Genomic DNA, 21,175 nt, shown 5'->3' on the forward strand with positions numbered 1-21,175 from the left:
AATAATAATTTAATAAATATTTTTCAGCTGTTTGACAAAAGGATCCATTGATTAGTAAATAAAATAACTGTTTTTTTTTTTCAGCTCTATTTTCCGTCTTACATAACTGTAGCTCCACTTGGTGGGAGATGACGCCAGAGATGCCATCATTGATAAAAGGTATATATGTAATTACAGTGCGTTACAAAGACGAGCGTCTGAACCACCACGGCTGATCTAACAAACACATCCAAGCATCACAGGACGGGCTTCTGTCGAAAATCTCTTCACTAAAAGAGAAAATTCATCACATCTTTGCGCTCCAGCTCAGCGTGTGAGTGAGTGCGAGCGCCCGGCCAGCAGCACGGCTCTGTGATTTCTCCCTTATTGTAACCACGTGGCTACGTTCACAGAGTCTGTCCTCCCTCAACACGTGTATGCATGTGAACATCTGAGCTATAACAGTTCCCATGTGCAGCGCTAAAGGGAGCAGCTGGAGTTTCTGTACTTTGGCTCGGCTGCGGGCAACACCGGTCGGACGGTGCTGAGAGGAGACGGTGCAGAGGCTGTCAATCAGTCGCTCAATTCCCCACAAACACGCACGCACACAACACGGGTAAACAAGAAAAACACTGGATGTACACTGCTGGAGTTTGCAAGCATAAAAACCAAGCAAAGCGAAAGAGCGAGCACTTGTTCGGTCTTTTCTGGGCACTGACCTGGACAGCACAGCAAGCACAGCTCCGGTCAGCCTCTCATCTTCTTCTCTCCTCACGTTTCACACTCCAGCTCCCTCCTGACTGCCTTTTGAAGTTGGTCCCTCTGCTCTTTTTGAGGTAAAACTCGTTGGCGGAGGAGGGAGCGGGGGAGAGCAGGAGAAACGTGGGCTCTCTCTTGCCTTTTTGTCCCACTTCTTGTCCTCTTCCTCCTATTTTCTTTACTTCTCTTCTCCCTTGTTGTGTCTTTCTCTAGCTGAAATTCTGCACCTCCTCTTGCTCTTCCATAGCAAAACGCAAATCTCTCCACACACACTCACTAATGGAGGGAGGAGGGGAAAAATAATATGTTGTGAGAGAGAGCGAGGGCGAGCGGGAAGGAGAGAGTCGGGGAGAGAAAGCAGCAACAAAAGTCTGCTCAGTCACCTCGTCTCCCTCCTGTTCAAATTTAGAGGCTGGATTTCAGGCTGTGAGTCGAACTCTACTGGGCATGCCCACAACCGTGGCACACTTTGTAATGAACACTCACTTCCTCTCTCGTTCTTGCCTTCCCCCACCTCTCTCACAGCCCTTTCTCTGCCTCCCTCCCCTCTCCCTATAGCTCGGTTTAGCAGGGATCAGGGATTGCTGGTGCTAGTCCAAAGTCCACTCAGCTCCACGGGACAAGCCCCACTTTGCATGAAAAATATCACAACTTCAGCACAACTCAAAGTACTGGGATGGCTGCTGCGACAGAAAGATGACACTCTCTTCGATGATTTTGCTGCCAAAAATATCGTAGGCTTGCTGAACATTTCCAATCTATGTAATTCAATCATGTGCATATTAGAATCCTGTCTGGACTTCAGTTATGTCATATTTAATCCAAAACTAATGGACGTGTCACTCAGGATCACACACAAATCAGCCACACTCACTTTTGCTAATGAAATGTTTTCATATAAACAGTTTCCTGCGTCGCTTCTGCTCCAAACAGATCAAATATTATCTGGACCCGTGTGACATCCTATTCAAGGACTGCTTGGGCCCGGCTCTCTTACGCCTTATCGCTGATGGTGATATTTGCAGACCTCAAGCAGAGCATTCTGACAGCTATGTGAGGTATGTGGACTCTGCCGCTTGAAATCTCTAAAGCGCTATTGTTTTCTCTAGACTCTGAACGGCAATGTGTGACGCATTTCTTCAGCAAGCCAGCCTCGTGCCTGTGCTATCTCTATCTCAGGCTCCCCACACTGACCCAGATTCTCCCTAGCAAACCATCAGGACACCATGTATCAAAACCAGGCTGTGGAATGAGGACAGCGAGTTCAGAGAGCGGCAGACGGGCAATGAAAGAGAGACGGGCAGAGAAAGTTCCCCCGGCATCTGCGGACAAATTCAGAGAAAATACTTTGAAATGAGCGGCCGGTTCAGGGAACATTTTTAACCGTAGCCAGGGACCCGTGCTGTGTTGAGACAACAGTGTAATCCTGTGGACGGTTTGAGCAGAAAGTAATCCATCTGGAGCATCTGAGGGGTGGAGATAGGAGCCAGGTGGAGGAGGAGGAGGAGGTCCAGACGGCTGCAGGGTTGACCCCGAGAGGTCAAGAGGTCATGAGAAACAGCCAGTCAATATGAATAGAGGGGTCAATGCCATGGCTGGATAAGTCAGAGCCACATGTGCCGGGGTCGACTGATGGAAGGATAGAGCGTGGGGGTGGGAGCGGAACAAGATCCAAATTAAAAGCTGCAGAGGACGATAGACGAGCTTGACGAAACCACCATTACTACACAGTTTGGGCAAAGTGTCTTCTGAAACCACATTCACAACTTTCTGCAGGCGACATGATCTTTCTCCAGAACTTGCTGTCTTGGTTGTCTGGAGATATGGACATTAACTTTCAAACAGTCCCTCCTGGGAGGCATTCGTCACACTCGGCCAAGCACATCACAGCGACTGAAGTGTGAAGCATGTAAAAAGTAAACGTAGGACAGATTACTGCATCAGCGTTAGGCAATCAAGCCAGAACTTTGTTTTAGAACAAGTGAAGCCTTCATTTTCCCCGCGGATATTCAGGATACCCAACGGAAAATAGAAAAGGCATCTCAGCTGCTTGTTTGAAGTCCGCTCGAGTGTATACTTCAGTCAGGCAGAGTTATTCAACCTGCTCATGCTACTTAGAGTTAAAACAGATCCAGGAAGAACAGAGTCTCTGAATGACATTCAAGACTTAATCCTGAACCCCAGTCGGGTCTTTGTCTAAACTCTATTCAGTCTGTTCCAGTAGGGTTGGGTTTCTTTGCACATATCAGCGTCTGCCCTAATACTCACATTGATTCTATATAATCTCTGACCATACTAAATAATAACTCCCAATAAACATCACCATCTTTGTAATTCATCCCATCTTAAGTAATCTAAAGCTCAAATAATCAACCTCTGTGAGAACAAGTGCTATGTGCCAGAGCTGTGGTTCTGCAGCATCCTGCCCGGACTGAAGCACACAGCATACATACACCGGCCCTCTCTCACACTGGCTCTCTGGTGACCTGTGATCCCAGCTATTGTCTGGCTCGGGTCTATCCCGATGAGGGACCTAGCAGCAAACAAAGCCCTGACATTAACTCCGGCTTGGCTGCCCTCTCAGACTTTGACCTGCAGCCCCCACAGCCCAGCCGGGAAAATGAAATAAAGCGGGTCAGACAAACTTTAACCCCTCTGACGACCACCCGCCCGCTGCTCCCTCCATCAGAAGAGGCCAAGAATGACAAGCTGCTTACAATAGATGAACAGTGACCATCCACCTGCTCCTGTGCAAACAGACGTGTCACATGTCTCGTTAAAGTGCGGCAAGTGAACACTAAGTGCGGGGGCGGGGGGGTTAAAAGCAATAATGGTGGCGAGTCAGTTGTTTGTTTTCTCGTTCCTCCAGTCAATAAACCAATAACAAGTAGCTAAAGAACACACAGACATGTTGAACTTGCTAAGCAGTGTGGCGCCTGCATGGAGTATGCTGCTACCGCTTTTTATTGATCATATTTTACTGGCGCGAAACAGGAAATTCATTCAGTATCCTGTGCTGAAAATTGGCTCACTATGATCACTTTTCTAACAGATGTGAAAAAGCAAGTACAATCAATGAGTTTACTGTTAAATTCTCAAACACTGCATTTTTATACACCATACCATAGCCTACCACAGCAATGGTGAAAAGGTTTCAGGGATTTTTTTTTCAAAATTATTGAAGATCATGAACACGGTGGATCTTCAGACCTCAGGAATCAGTTTTGGGTAAGAAAAGCATCCTATTATCAGACACTCGGTACAATCTATGGACTTAGTGGACGGTGCCTTTAATTAAATCAATGAGCTTGGGACTTTGTCGGATTGAGGTTTTGACATTTATTTCTAAACGAGCTGAACTAAAAGCATGTCGCGAAAGGTCAAACAGCTGGTTAGACGGGCTGATGTTAAATAACTCCCACCGATAAAACAACAAATTGGTTTTGTAAAAGTGTGGATCTGTTCTTTCCAGCTGTTGATAAGCAATCTTTATTAATGACACGTTGGCAGTATCAGTAGCAATAATGATATCTGAACACTGTCCTGTATCCTGGACTGCACACTATGATCTCCGTATGTGTTTTTCCATCTGTAAGAAGATCTTTTATTTTTAAGTTTTTCAGCAGAGAACTGACTGATAGTTTTGGGTAGATGTGTTGCAGGACTGAAGACTCGGAGACGGGATGGAGCTCAACATTTCCCTCTTGTGCTTCGCTGTTGAACCGCTTGTATGTATAGAATCAGCCAGTGTGTGGAGCACTAGTGCCTCCTTTTGGCTTTTAGACATACTGCAGTGTACACAATCATTTTCTCCTCCAGTCAATGTTGTTTTCCACTGTAAAAGTGAGAACGGTATACTCGTACTTATTAAAAAGAAAGTCAGTAATTTGGACTACGCTGTTGCTGGAACAGTAATTGTGGAGTTATAGTAATAACAGCCAAAGACAACAAAGAAGAGTTTGGGATATTTTGTGAATATCAATGAGGCTGTGTCATCGTTTCATTCTAGAGGAATACCGCCGAGGAGAGATTAAAGCAAACCCGAGGAAGGCTAGGAGATGAAATGGTAAATAGACTGGGACGTATATAGTGAATTTCTAACTGAACACTCGAAGCACTTGTTACTACAAGCCTCATTCACACAGTCACATTCATGCACACACTCACACTCTGACAGATGCACTGGAGCCAGTACCGTGCTTCAGTGGGGGACTTCAGTGTGCAAACTGGAGTAGTCAGGGACTGGACCAGTGACGTTCTGACTGATCCACTCTACCACAGTCCCCCACAAGGAGGCCGGCCACAAATGGAGAGGAGGTCAAATAACTTGACAAAGGACAAACTGAGGGACAGCACTAAGCTCCAGTATGAAAAACACCTGTGAATCCTGCAAAGCTACTAAGAGAAACGCACGGAGCTGAAAATGAGTTTGACATTTCAAAGATAAGAATATTCACACATTCTTATCCATCAATGTGTTTTACTCGTTTCCCCCTGTAACACCAGCTAACTGTGGTGGCTGATTTTTCACAACTCAGCTGACCATCTAGACACCAGAGTTAGCAGTGGTAGGTTTTCCAGTACAGGCAGCTGTAGCCAATTACATCTACTAACTGGAGTCAGTAAAGTAGACGCCTCTGCTGCTGTTGTGCCTTTTTTTAATGGGACTATCTATGAAATAATATGGCCTGCTGTATGTTCCGCATCTTTGAGATTGAGTACTTTTAAGTATATTTTGATCCTTAAATCGTTTTCATTATTACTTACAGAGGATTGTGACTTTTGCAAAAGTAAAGATTCTGATAGTTGTTTCACCAAATTTACAGTTAAAATAAAACAACTTCAGACAGAAAGACAAACCTGGAAACATCCGTGTTACATGTGAAGGAGCCTGTTTTTGGGCGTTACACTTGAAAAACTTTCCAGAGGAGCAATCAGTGATGTCAGCTGGCTCAGGGCTATTATGAGATGATGGTAATAATCATAAAAACTGACCTTTCCGAATGTTGCATATCACAAAGCCACGACCGTACCTTCACAGGTCTGCAGTCTAACGGTATTTCCTCGAGCCTTCAGAGTGCCTCTCCGGTTAAAGCAGGACAGCAGCTTTGAGCTGCACAACCACACCGCCTCCACCTTTATAGCCTGGATCCTGCTGCACGGTGCAAATTGAAGGAATAGATTTCCAGGACAAAACCTGCACCTCGATTGATCCGACCTTGAAAGAAATAAATACGTTGTCATCAATGATCCTCTTTGTTAATGCTTTTGTTGGCAGAGCGATTCACATCCAAACAGCAAACATCAATCGATGTGCCATTAAGAGACGCTTCTGTCATTAACACAGAAGGTTATCAGTTCCATGTTTTTGATTTGGCATCAAGGTCAATACAGAGAAAAAGTGCAGCAGGACTCACTTGATGCTGGACTTGAGAATTAAAGTTCAACAGCTGATTGGTATGGACATGCGCCTGAAATTATGATACAGTCAAACTACTTGAGATCAATAAAGCTGCTTCCCAGACTACTGCACCATCCACCAGGTGCTATTGGGATTGCACTGTTTTGCTGTGGGGAAGCGCCACCCTCTTTATTGGAAAGAAAGGCTACGATTAATATTCTTGCAGAATATCGAGCTGCAACAGCAAGCAGCAGAGTCTTTGAAAGTTATAGCTGCTTCGTACTTGGTGGTAAAAGAAGGGAGGGGGCCCAGCTCCCTCTAGAGACCCCGTCACCGATAATTAGCAATCAATCAGGAATTAGTTTAAAAGCTCAAAAAGAACACCGAGAGCACTATTAGATCACAAAGATTCACTGCTCTCCAATAATTGCTTTGGATGTTTAAAAGGGGCCAAGGTCCCCGGGTTTGTTTTATCACAGTGTCCTATTGCAAACTAGAGCTGAGGAGGATCAGACACAGAATGAGCATTTATCTGACTGATATTCATAAACATCAGGCCTTTTAATGAGCCGCAATGAACTGCAAATCTTGATCTAATCTCTTGGCTGGAGCTACAAATACACAGTAGTTTTCCTCTGGGTTGAAGCCGATGGTTCTACACTGTAAAAAATACATTAAGGTTGTAAATGATGGTAAAATACAGTAACATACTGTGAAGTGAGTAAATGTTAACTTTACTGTTCCACTTCTATTACTGTACAGTATGTTACTATCTCATCCAAAGGATGGAGTTACAAATATTCCTTTCTTTGTTACTTTAACTCAGCATTGCTGCTCTTTTTGTCAGAATGTCAGAACATTCTTTATATTTTTTCTTTCAGTTAGTTTCTCTTGCTTTACTTCCAGCCTTGGCGAGCTATCTGTCAATCATCAGGCAAAGATTATTGAGCCACGTGTTGTTTTTGGAAGTTTAAGACCAAAGCTGAGCTCAAACAGTGAATTCACTTTAGATTGGAATTTATAAGATGAAAAAAGATACCAGTTGAGCTGGATGAGGATGTCTTTGATGTCTTAAACAAGCTTAATATTAATCTTCACCTTAAAATTCAGTACGACTAGTGATTTGTTGATCTCTACATGTACAACACAATGCGAAATGAAAAAAAAAATTAATTTAGGTGAATAACTTAACTGTTCTTAAATATAACTCATGAAACAAGTCAAAGTACAGACGTGTATATGACATGATTTGAATACTGGGTTAAAGGAGGAAGAGGTTAGGAGGAGGTAAAGTAGAGGAAACAGACTCAAGCAGCACTGAGGCAGTCTCTCGTGTGTGAATTCCAGTCTGCAGGTTTTCCCGTGTGGGAGCCTGATGCCAAAACGCTGATTCAAAGTGCTGTCAAAGGTGCAGCATCCTCCACTGCACTGATCACTTGCTCCTTTATATTGCACCTTACAGCATATATAACTTGTATATAACTGTATATATACCTCTGTATCTTTTATGGTAAAGTCATTTTAATGTAATAATCTACATACTGCTAATCGAGAGATGCCAAACTGTGTTTCATTGTTCTTGTAAGAGTGACAATAAAGATCGACCTATCTATGCCCATGGTATGGAACACGTGTTTGTGTCCTCACAGAAGTACAAGTTGTTCTCAACAAACAAACAAACCTACACACACAAAAATCAATTGAAAACATAAACATCATCCAAAATATCAGCAGGGATTTAATTACCTAACTTTATGAAAATGATTTCCACATTATTTACTGTATACATCACAGCATTCAGGGCCTTTAATACAGAAAAAATTAATAAACCTAATCAATTTCAGCTTTGGTTTTTGTTACATTTATTTTCTTAATAACTATATTTTCACATCTGTATCTTTACCACACATTTGACTACATATAGGTACTGTAGGTGCAGTAAATGGTTAAATGCACACTCACTGCAATATATTGGACATTCAGTGCCCAGAGACTGGGATCAGGTGAACATGCTCCATGATGATCATCTATGCCCAGTTGAGAATGAATGTGTACTTTAGTGTAATTAAAACAAATTAACTTATTTGCTCTAACACTGTGTATAAATGTAACAGGGCTCAGTGCTGGTTCTTACAGTTTCAGCTGCTTCAAGCTTTATTTGTGAAGAACACAGTCTACTAAAAATAGTAGCTAGCTAGTACTGCTGGGACGTAATATTTTCATAAGCTAAAACGAGATTAAAGGGAGGGTTGCAGTGATGCTAGCGTTAGCCATGTTAGCACATTACCTTCAACAGGTGGTCAGTCCACAGCCGCGCACGCATTTAACTGTTGAGTACCCTACACTTTTGTAGCCAGGCTGCTCCAGTTTATCTGCTGATGGTTTTACTGACGACTCACTAAATTAAGGTAAATACAACCACATCACTATTATTAAAAAGACACACAGTTTATCATCTTATAGTTCTACAATATCTGAAATCACTCTGTTGTTAATTAGTTTCCTAGATTAGCCATTAGCATACACACTGTGTGTTAGAGGCTTGTTTTGCTAGCTAGTTAGCGATGCCACACTCCTGTTACTCTAATAGTCTGTATTTTTGAGTGATGCAGCACTCCTTAGTTGTTTTTTTATCCTTTTTTAGACAGAGGTGACATCAGCTGCACACTCCACAGAGGCCCAGAGTTACTGTTAATATCAGAAATGTAATGTTGTCCTTTCGGATTTAAAATAAGTCTGAGGATGATATAAAACTGAAGATGTAAACAGTTTTAGATCCATTACACTTACAGAGCACTCTACAGCCTGCTAACATGGAAACTTTAAATTAAAAACACAGCAGAAGGTTTCATAGAAGTGTAATTTATTCTTTTCATTTAATAATAGAGTCCACAATATTATCAACAGCTACGTCCACCCTGGGGGGAAACTAGTGAGGGAGACCATCAGGACCAAGCTGGGTTTCCTGGAGCCAGAGGTTTGGGGAAACCTCCTCCCTTTCTTTCATCACAGCTGTCCTGTGCCAGATGTTCTGTTGACCCACTGAGAGAGGCATCATTTCAGAAACATCCGGAAGACTGAAGGTCATTAAAAAATCATTCAGTGTTTTTTTTTTTACCTGAATGTTTAAAACAAACTTATTTTTAAAAAAGCCAGTGCTGAAAAAGTCATCAGTGGTTCAATTAAAAATAAATTTCAACTTAAGCTGCCAAACAGCCGTAGTTGGTGTCAGTACATAAATATTGGGCTTTGCTATTTTAATTCACAGACACTGTGTAACAAACTGCACTTTCCTATCAAGTTTGTGTGTTTGCTTGCGCTTGATTATGTCAGATCCTAATTTCATGTCTGAACATGTTCATTTTGTCTATTATCATCTCATTAAAATAAAAATTAAAAACAAACAAACAAAGGTAATCTTTCAGGCTAGTGTTTGACAAGTGGCTGCTCTAAGAGCCTGCAGCGTCTCCAAATTTCTCAAGTACATTGACTCTTCACTTATTACATCCTGTTTCAAAGCACTGATGGCAGCAGTAAAACTTCAGCTTGAGACATCACAAGAATTTACAAAGCAACACATAATGCACAAGTGGGAACTTGGAGAAGTAAATACTAGTATGAAATATGCATCCAGTCTCTTCTGCTTATCCTTACCAGGGTCGCGGGAGGACTAGCATGAAATGGTTTTATAAGACATGAAAGAGTAAAGACGTCTTGTCTCAGTTTCAGTTTTTGTATGGGTAGAAGGTTTAAGATGGGATTTGTCTGGATTATAGAGGACTGGACTGAGGTTCCAGTAATGATAAATGATCATTTAATTGATTTCATCACATAAATATTATTTGTCACATCTGGAAACCACGTTGAAATTTAAGAAAATGTTGCCGTTTTTGTTGTGTGTATGAATATGAAATAGTTATTGCTAAATGACACTGAAGTGTCACTTTTTGTTAAGTTAAAATGTGACAAAGTTAAAAATTGATATACGTGGACGTATGGGAGAAGACTGTAATTATATAGCGGTTCTTTAGTTTTAAAATAAAATGCAAAAGCCCTGGCATCTTCTCAGTGACGACACTGGGTCATAATTAACAGACATCATGGACTCAATCATGGACACATCAGTTAAGAAAGCAATTTACACAAATCAAGCAGAAAGCATCTTTTGTTTCTTTTCTCTGCCAGGATCTGTTCTTGTTCATTTTTTCAGGTTGCTGCCTTCAGCACATCTGTATAACTGTATAACACATCTGTATAACTGTATAACACATCTGTATAACTGTGTTGCATACATATAACTGTTGTAAGTGACGATGATAAATTCAAAGATGTCAGGTGTTGCCATGTCAGTAATACTGTATGCCTCTTGCAGACTAACAACACCAACACTTGTAATGATGCTTTATTCAAATTTATTGTCACTCAGCAACAAACAGCTACATGTTACTGATCTATGAAATCAATTCCTCTGCAGTCACTTCCAGATTAGCCTTTGAAGTCATTCTGTTGCATTCTGACTGATGAATATTTACCACACTGTAAAGTTCAGGATAATATGCTGATATGGGCTGGGAATGATACAGCCGATACCTGCAAACAGTTCAGTAATAGAAATATTCAATAGATGTGTCAATAAAGTATGATAAGTTGAATACAACAAGAAATGTTTTACACAACATTTTACAGTGAGCTTACCAACTTCGGTTGGTTTGAATTCACTGTCTGTGACATTGGCCAGCAGCTGCCAGTAGGTATGAGCTTCATTATTCCCAGCCACACCATTCACACTCTCCAGATAAGGGCCATAGTTATCATTGTCACTGTAGGTGAATCTGTGAGAAAAAAAGACCTTGTAAATGATCAACAACAGCAGTCAGGCTCAGTATTTGAGCTCACTTCCTCATCAGATTTCCTGTTAAGTGGCAGCTGTGTTTGCATTTCTTCTTTCTTGTTCAGACTAACGTGGTTCGGGTGAGGGAAAGATCTTGGTTTGGTGTTATGTATGTGTAACTCATACATGATGACTTTCATCGTCATGTACAAGAGTAGAAACAGCCACTTAAAGTTAGAAATGGCCAAAGACAAAACACTGACCATCAGTTTTGAAAACAAACAGCAGCCTTCCTGTCCCATACATCACCAAGACCTCTCAGTGCTGAGTTATGGTTCTGCAACTACATCAGCTCAGTATCATTAGTATGGCTGCTACAGGTCACTCTAAGAAAGTGTATATCAGATTGGTTAATTTGGGTAGACAATTGATGTCCAGATCATCTCAAATACTTACAGCACCGACTATACAGAAGATACTTATGTCACCAAACTGGTGTTTTTTAAAGCTACATGTTTGGCAATTGGCTATCATAGAGTTTTAAAATTACAATTAATTTCAAGTCCAGATTAAAAACCTATTTTTATTCCCTGGCTTTTACTGTGTGGGTAACTGACATTTTTATTTCTTTTACTGCTATGTTTGGTTTTTGCTATTTTATTACTATATTTATATTTGTTTTGTACAGCACTTTGGTCTATCAGGTGTGTTTTTAAAGTACTATATAAATAAACGATGATGATGAAATTATTTGGTGAGCAGATTGGAGTAGAGAAGAGTAAGGCATGGATCTGACTCAGAAGCTGAAGGCCTTTTCGGGGCATGTAACAGACACACAGGTCCAATGTGTCCATTTCACACTTTTTCTCTCCAGAGTCTGAAATAGATGCACATGCAAAAGCTGAAATACCAGCAGGAGGAGATAATGTATCTAAAGCCATAAAGTGCTAGTGACCGAAGAAGGTATGAAGTCCTTTCCATGGTGATGTTAGAAACAATTATACTACGTGGATAATATGTATTTACATGTGTGTTTAAACACTTTCCCGTGATTATTTTGGTGTTGGCTTGAAATAAACTATCACACTCTTCTGGTACTGAAGCTTACTGCATGTCTGTGGAGAGGCAAAGCGTGAAATGGACACAGTGGACTGGCGTGTCTGTTACACTCTTTCCTGTGATACTGGGTTGGACTGTCAAGTAAATGGCAGCAACACCCTAATGTACACCCTGCCTCATCTGTTGTAGTCTACGTTTTATTGGAAAGAGGATGTATTGAAACAGGCTTAAGCTATAAATTGTAAATGTGGATAAATCTGACAACAGGATTAGCAACTGTCATAACAGATACCATTTCATATTTTTTTTTAAAACAATGTACTGTATACTAGTATTTTACTGCCTTCAGTGGCGATGTGTTCTGTGGAATCTGTAACTAAACTCAGTAATGATGTGACAGTTGATAACAACATACTGACACAAAGAGAGGAGTTAAACAGTTGCAAAGGTGCACAGACAGTCCTTCAATGGAAAATGAAAAGCTGCAAATTTCATTCAAAATATGGTGAGCGTCATATTGAGATTAAGGCATGGTTCCATGATGTTCTGTGCATATCTTAGTATATTAGATGTATGCACCAGATTTCATAGATGTATGTTAGCCATGGTTGCTCAGTGGAGATTACATGTCCTTTAAAACATCCTAGCAATTATAAGATTATTAAATTTCTTGTGTCAACATAAATTTCTGCATGTAAATTAAAAGACTGAGGTTCCAACTGATGCTGTTATCTCACTTGAAGTCTGTATCGGACTCCATGAGTCTGTTCATCGCACCCAGCAGGATCCCCCCACTAATCACTTCAGTCTTGTAGGTTTGTAGAGGTTTGTTTTGTAAGGTGTTCTTCACCATTATAGCAATGGGAATCATTGGCGGTGCTAAATGAGCCACAGACAAAAGGTTAAAAATAGATATTAAATAATAATGACAGTCATTTAAATAAAAATTACACTTATTGTTATGAAACTTACCTTCAGTCAAAGTCCAAGGAAGCAGTGAGAGCAACAGGGCTGCAGAGAGGAGAGAGGGCATCATTGTCATCATGGCTGTTAGGAGTTCGACTTCACTGATGATGATGCTCACTCCCCATGTTTTATTTCAGTGATCAGTGTTTACATACGGACTTTATTGATCTTGGTTTGAAAAAGCAAACAAAGTTATCCATTGAACCAACTCTAATGTCACCTTGAGTCCTTGTTATGAAATCATGTTTGAACTGATAACTTTGTACAATGAACAATGACGTGCCAACATGCTGCATCATGTGCCAACATCAGTGAACTCTCCCATGACCTTTCTGTATTGGAATTTTTGTTTTTTAACGTTGCTTAAACTTTGTGCACATCAGCAAGAAAAGAAAAAAAAGTGTAAAAATGACAGTTTTACAGGGTTTTTATTAAATTATTATTTCTGTACCCTTAATATCTTGGATATTTTGTTTTTGTTTCACAGTGCCTATCTACATAAATGAATGCTGCTTGACACTTCAGTCAACATCAGGAATTTGTTCTAAGAAACATGAGACAAGGGAAAACAGACAACCTGACAATGAACAAAAGGAAACGGAGGACTTAAATACACAGAAGGGTAATGATGGAAGTGTAAACACATAGTGAACAGCTGACACTAATGAACATGACGCCCATACCCATGCCATTATACTGCTTCTGCTATGTTAGACACATGATATTGTGTATTTTGGATCATGAGCTTCCAGTCATTCTGGAAAAGGAAAGTTGATCCTGGTTTCATCGTCCAACTAGGTTCTTTTGTTTTCAGATTCTGTCCAGATTCTTTTAAATGTTTATCGGCAAACTCAAATCTGGTTTTCCTGATCTTGTTGTATTTTCATTCATGAATACATCTCCTGATCGTAGGCTCTGGCAATGATAGACCTAAGGCCTCAAGTTTTTTTTCTTAAAAAAGGAAGAAATTTAGAATGATCCACTTCAGTATTATTTCATGGTCTTTCAGGTCTTTTGGTGTTGCTGAGCTTCCCAATGCATTCTTTCTTTTTAAGAATGTACCAGATTATTGATTTGTTTACTCCTAAAGTTTTTGCAATCTCTCAGATAGGTTTATTTTGGGTTTTGAAATTATGAATAAAGTTCTCTTAATATCTTGGGTATTTTTTTATGTCCAAAAACACAAAAAAAAAGTTTAATTATTGCTTTCAGTATGATCTCTACATGTCCTAGTTGGCACCTATAACAATGATAATACTCCTGTGAAAATACTGCATCCTTCTGGATGATTCTATATATTAAAAGACAAATTTCATCTTTTATTCTACACAGTCCTTATCTATATACATGAATGCTACTTGACACTTCAGAACTGCAATCATTAACCATGTGCTTGCAAAGGAAGTTCAATAAGGCTATTGTACCTTTGCCTATTATAATCATTTAACCAGGTAAGTTATTAAGAGCACATTTACCATGGTGGCCTGCCAAACAGCAAAGCCTCTTGAGGAAATATGGCAAAGGCTAAAAAGAAATATAAAAGGTTCAAAGATCAGGAGCACACATCCGTATACATCTCAACACATCCTTTTCTACATACAGTCACCCCAAACAAACCATGTGAGAACACATAATTTAAGTTAATCATTTAATGAGGCAAGTCATTAAGAGCACACGGCTATTTACCATGGTGGCCTGCCAAACGGCAAAGCCTCTTGAGAAAATATGGCAAAGGCTAAAAAGAAAGATATAAAAGTTCAAAGTTAAGCAGCACACATCCTTATACATCTCAACACACCCTAAATTACATAAAGTCCCACCAAACAAACCATGTGAAAACACACTTCACGAATAACATCCAATCTAACACAAATAGTGTATCAGACAGGCAGATAACACATAATCGAGCAACTCAAGAAGGAACAAAACCAACAGACAATGCAAAAAGTGTGTGGTACAATAGTGAACAGCAGGCAGACAAATACTAGGGATAGCAGCGGGCTTGCAAAGAACTGCATCAGTCATTAAGGATGTACATTAACAGGTTTTAGCTCAGTTGTCTCATTGATTTTTTAATCTTGTTTTTTTCTTTCAGATTTCAGATCTTTAGTTGTACCAGCATGAAATGATGACCATAAAAGGGCATTTATAGCAAACTATATGGCAGAGCATTATAGAACATCAAACTGTACATAAAGCAAACAAAATCATCAATATTAATGGGAAAAATGACGTTGTTGTTTTTCCATCCATGAATGTCATGATAGATCTAACTCCTCAAGATGTTTTGTCTTGTTTTGTTTTTATTTTTTTAACAAGGACGAAATTTCGAATTATCCACTTCAGTTCTCTTCTATTGTCTTTTCAGGTCATTCTTATCTGCTTGAATGGAAAAATGAAGGGAAAATGTCTCAGCTAACCATTAATTTGTTTGTTGATCGATTGTCTGAATACATCTGAGCTTATAAAATTGTGGGTTTATGTATAAAAATGTCTATAATTCCTGAATAAATGTAATGCTTCAGATTGTTTGTTAAACTATCTGAATTAAAGCTAAAAGTCTTCACTTTAATCACATCTTGTTTGTTTGATTTAAAATCCACCGTGATGGTGTACAGAGGCAAAATTCCAAACATTGTGTGATTGACCGAATACATTTGTACCAGACTGTATGTATTAGTTTAGCTACCACAGTCCACATTACAACACATGCTTATCAACCTCCTAAACCTCATTCAAAGAGGTTCAAAGAAGTCCCAAGAGTACTTTCATATTCACCATCTGTACCTAATGATACCTGTGCAATGAGATTTGTGGTGCACAGTCTAGTGTTTACAGTGTCATCTGTAATATGCGTGGCTGCAGCAGGTATGTCCTGCAGTGTTGGGGAGTAACAGAATACATGTACTGGCGTTACGTATTTAAAATACAAAATATGAGTAACTGTATTCCGTTACAGTTACCGTTTAAAAAGGTGGTATTCTGAATACAGTTACTTTGTTGAAATAAATGGATTACATGGCGGTCTTTTCCTGTTTCAGATGTTAGGCTGCCCCCTCTCTATTTTTGTTAATTCCACGCCGGTGTTCTGACAAACCATCCTACTTTGGCAAAACGTCCTACCGTAAGTAGTTTATGCACATTTCTGCTGTCACAGAGTAATTCCAGCACAAATTTAGGTAGGTATGATGGTTTGCCACTTAACTTTGCCCATCAGAGTATGCCTGTAGCTAGGGTTGCCAACCATCCCTTAAAAAACGGAATCGTCCCGTATTTAGAAACAAAAGTACACGTCCCGTATTGAGCTAATAAGGGACGCACTTTGTCCCGTAATACAGTGAGAATCAAAAGTAGTCTATAAATGTTAATGAAATTAACGCTTTGTTTGAAAACATAATTCCCAGCCCCTCTCCTGCTCTGTGACCAATGAGCTGACAGCACACTTATGACAATTCGAGTATGACCGTTCAGATTACCGCTTATCTCATTGGTCGAGGAAAGGTCGCTTACGGAGAAAATACCGGAAGACAACAGATGACCACAACAAGAAGCATGACCAACAGGGAAACAAACGCCGACACTGCGGTGCAAGTCTCGGACGACAGTACACCTAAAGCTGGGCATACACTGTGCGATTTTTTCAGTCACGTTATTCAGCTCCTGCTCAAACTGCACGATTGACTCGCAGGGGTTAGAAGTTGGTAGGTCACGATGCAGGGTCTCACACTATACGATGCTCTGATGCGACCTGAGTGCTCACACTGTGCCTCCATCAAATTAAGGTTATAACAGAAAATCTGTCGCTCGCTCTCCCTCTGTGTCTCACTCACACAGACACGCACCACCACCACCATCAACTTTGCTAAATTGCTAATGAAAAACATTGATCAGGCAGCTGATTGAGCAGCAATGTAGATCCAGCTATTTTCACGGTTGTTGTGGTCGTGATAATTTTGTGAGGCCACATCGAAAAGGCTCGGATGAGCTTTCCAAAGTTCTACAAGTTGTGCCTCCATCGCTTGTGTCCAGATCACACGCTGCACAGCCGTGCTGCTCCGTCTTTTTCACCGACGTTTACGTGTTTGCGCGTGAGCAGTGTGCGCGGCTGCGGTGACACCCTCACGAGCGATTGATGATCGGGAGCTGGTCGTGAGGTGTTAATCGCTTCTCATTACCCCACGTATACTACACGATGCACGATGATGGCCAAAATCGGGCCGATCACCAAATCGGTCGCACGACTCAAAAATCGGCTCAAAATGGGCCAAAAATCGCACAGTGTAAGCCCAGCATTAGACCAGCAATGTTTGTTCCCCTCAGAGAAAGAAAAAAAAAGGCTGCAAAAGTACAGGGAAGAATGGGAAAAGGAAAACACCTGGCTGGAAAAGTGCACGACAACACCTATAAAGCGCACTGCACTGTGTGCCGGCGCACTTTTTCCATAGGCATGCTTCTAATGGTGGGCACATGAAGAACATGAGGGGCGTGAAAGCTCGGGGAACACTTAACCAATTTTTTGTCCACCAGGCCACGGCAGAAGCAGATATGGTATGTAAACACTGGTTTGTTTTTTTAAAACCCTCTGGTTAAGGTTAATATGGGCATGTGCAGTGAATATCAGCGCTATGTGGCCAGAAGTGTGATAATATAATTTATTTTGTGTAATAAACAACTGCAAGGATAGATGATTACAACAAATAGATGACTAATACATAAAAGTAATACATAGATGAATAATGATGATGAGTTATGATGCGTAATCATGGGAACAAGCGGGTTTACAAACGGCAGCAGCTGATTAGCGTTAGAAAAGCTGAAATAATGCCTCAACTGAAGCCAATTGTACTAAATGCACTAAATGTGCACTGTTACAAGAATGTTTTTCGTTCTATTGTTTTCTATTGATTTATATAATTTTAAGTTAAGCAGGACAGAGTTCTTTTAAAGAAAGATTTACTTATATTCTCAAAAGTTAAGCAGGACAGGCTTCTGTTTAAGAAAGAGACCTGTTTTATTGTGTTAATGTTGTCATTTTGAGCTAAAAATAAATGGCTAAATGATCATTTGTTTCCCATATGGTCATATCACAAAGAATATGCATCTACTTAAATCAAATTCAAGTCAAATGGTTAAAAAAAATAATTTCACACACAAAAAAAAAGTGCTACAAAATTCACCACACTGGGAAGGGTGAAGACAACTGGGTTGCCCGGCCCTGGCCACGAGGTGTCCCTTATTTATTTTTCAGGGAGTTGGCAACCCTACTTGTAGCTCATATTCATAAAGCCAGGATGGTTTGCCACTTCACTTTAACTTACCCGTTAAAGTATGCTTGTAGGTAACATTCACAAAGGTAGCATGGTCTGGCACTGAATTTTACCCGTCAGAGTATGTTTCTAGCTGTTATTAACAAAGGTAGGACGATTTGCCACTTAATTTTAGCTGTTAAAGTATGCTTGTAGGTCACACTCACAAAGGTAGGATGGTTTGGCACTTAATTTCGTGTTGCGCACATGCGCAGGTAGGATGGATTCCCAGAACACCCGGTGGAAACCCAAACAAAACACGCAATAAGAGGCTCTAATGCCTGTCTCAATCTCGCGGCCCATGTCACCCCTACTTACGGCTCGTGAGTGAAGAAATATTTTTAAAAATTATGCAAAAAATGATTTAATATGAAGGCAATAGGCAGAGTGTTACAGACATGGCCCTAAAGCATGTAGCCTGATGGGCAGTGTAGTCCGTGCTGCAGGGAGAATGGACTGCCATACCCGTTATGTGTCTGTGAGCGAGGGAGAAAAAGGAAAAGTCCGAGCTGTCACCGAGCAGAAACGGGAGCTGGAAGCATGTAAATATAATAATAACCACTGCAGCCAAAAAGAGTGCCTGACGAGCCCAGTTGTAAGTAAGCTATTAAGACTCAACTGTACACTGTGTTCGTGTTTTCCTCCCAAACAATAAGTTCCGTTGGAGCAGCCTTTCAACGCCTCTCTCTGTCTCTCGCAAGCAAAGTTGACCCAGACAACAAAGTAAAGCTAGTTTTCAGCTACGAGCCCGACACGAACCCGACGTATTAGCCAGAGGTCCCTTTACTACGGCCGCCTACCTGTGTTATATAAGCACGGAATAGTTTTCTATACGAGATCGCTGCAAAAAGTGCAGCCTTACCTAATGTCCAACTACTGTTACTCATTTATATTAAGATTTAAACATCTAGTTGGTATTGGTATGGAGAGTAGCCTTCAATAATAGTAATAAATCACACAGCAATAGTACATTCATGTAGTTGTAAAAAGCATAATAATATATTAAGTAATCCAAAGTATTCAGAATACGTTACTCTCATTGAGTAACGTAACGGAATACGTTACAGAATACATTTTGGGGCATGTAATCTGTAATCTGTAGTGGAATACATTTGAAAAGTAACCTTCCCAACACTGTCTGTTAGGTTGTGCTGATTAACAGTTATGCCTTCTTTATCTCTGTGCTACATTGCTAACCAAACATGGTTGCTCAGTGGCTAAGCATTTTCTCTGTTTTTAGTGGTTTTCTGCCATCAGTGCTGTCTAGTCACAGACAACAATATAAAAACACACACTATATGAGCAACACAATGAACAATATACATAAACCACAATATAAAAACCATCTAATTCCTTATATACAAAAAATACAGGATTATAGAAATGAATACCACAGAGTGTACATAAGGTGCAGTTGGGGTCTGGCAACTGCACCTGGTTCTTGAGAGGTACAGGTCCCGGATGGAGGCACCGATGATCTTTTCTGCTACCCTTACAGTCTGCTGCAGTCTGCACCTGTCCTGTTTAGTGGCTGCTCCATACCAGACTGTGATGGAGAAGCACAGGACAGACTCAATGACTGCAGTGTAGAACTGGATCAGCAGCTCTTGTGGAAGACTGTACTTCCCCAGTTGTCATAGGAAGTACATCCTCTGCTGGATCTTTTTGAGGATGGAGGAGATGTTGGTCTTCCACTTCAAGTCCTGGGAGATGGTGGTACCCAGGAACTTGAAGATCTTCACAGTAGACACCGGGCTGTCTGATATAGATTCTTGTCATTGTCCCACGACTTTTGTGCTTTTGTTTATTACTTTTGATTATTGCTGCTGCCAAGCAGCAGCTGCCCGCTTCAAATTGTATATGATAAATGGACTGGTTCTTATACAGCGCTTTTCTACTCTGAGCACTCAAAGCGTTTTACACAACTAATTCACTCACCCAATCACACACATTCACACAAGCTGTCTAAGCTGTTAAGTGCTCCCTATCTAACATTCCTACACATTCACACTCCAATGAATGCATCGGAGAGCAACATGGGGTTAGTATCTTGCCCAAGGATATTTGGCATGCAGACTGGAGCAGAATGGGACCACCAACCTTCCGGTCAGCAGCTGACCTAATCTACCACTTGAGCCACCTTCAAGTAACCTCTCCTTCTCTGCTGTTTCTCCACAGGTCCCAGGAACTGCACGAACTCTGGGGCAGTAGTGTTGGATTATTAGTGTGGGGGATTGGGATATGTCCCCTGGGAGTGCCCACAAATTAAATACAGGGGAAAAATACATTGAGTAAAGGCTATAGCCTAATGCATCCCTTAATTTTGGGGGCAGACTGGCTGGGGTTTAATGACCTGTTGGGGCAGTGTGTGGGGATCCGTTCACAATCTTTACGGGTGTGTAGTGTCAGTACAGCACTCAGCAGTGATGCAGAGTCGTCCGATGCAAAGTCCAAAATGAATCAGTTCGGGTGGGTGGCCGCATGGCCAGCAGTGGCACCTGGGCCAATCTAAGAGGCCGCCGCGTAGCCAGTGGCAGAAGATAATTGTCATGGTCGGCGTGGCAGACCGTGGGGAAAGGAGGACCCAAATGCTGGACTCTGTGCAGTAAACAGTGCGTTTATTTACAGTGCAGTAAATATTCACACAAATAATCCCCGTGCATTTCCCTGACTCCCTTTTCGTGTCTTCCTCCCCGATAAGTCCGTGTCTTGTGCTCTCCGCTCCCGTGTGTCTGCACTCTCCGTGCTCGCTGCTCTGGCTTTCCACGCTCTTTCTGCAGGAAATAATAGAAGCAGTTGTAAGGACACTCAACTACTACGGGCATGCACTCACTGGACTTGGTACTAACAACACTAACGTGGAGTCTCACACAA

General features: G+C 41.0%; 1 long non-coding RNA gene across 1 annotated transcript in view; it reads right to left on the bottom strand.

The window, feature by feature from the left end:
- Positions 1-1,155, bottom strand: part of LOC135933767 (uncharacterized) — a 98,110-nt gene extending 96,955 nt beyond the window's left edge. The window contains exon 1 of the long non-coding RNA XR_010573932.1: positions 699-1,155. This is a non-coding gene — a long non-coding RNA (uncharacterized LOC135933767). The remainder of the gene's footprint in view (positions 1-698) is intronic.
- Between the last annotated feature and the right edge of the window lie 20,020 nt (positions 1,156-21,175).

Source organism: Pelmatolapia mariae, linkage group LG14 (genome assembly GCF_036321145.2).
Source record: "Pelmatolapia mariae isolate MD_Pm_ZW linkage group LG14, Pm_UMD_F_2, whole genome shotgun sequence".
NCBI lineage: Eukaryota > Metazoa > Chordata > Actinopteri > Cichliformes > Cichlidae > Pelmatolapia > Pelmatolapia mariae.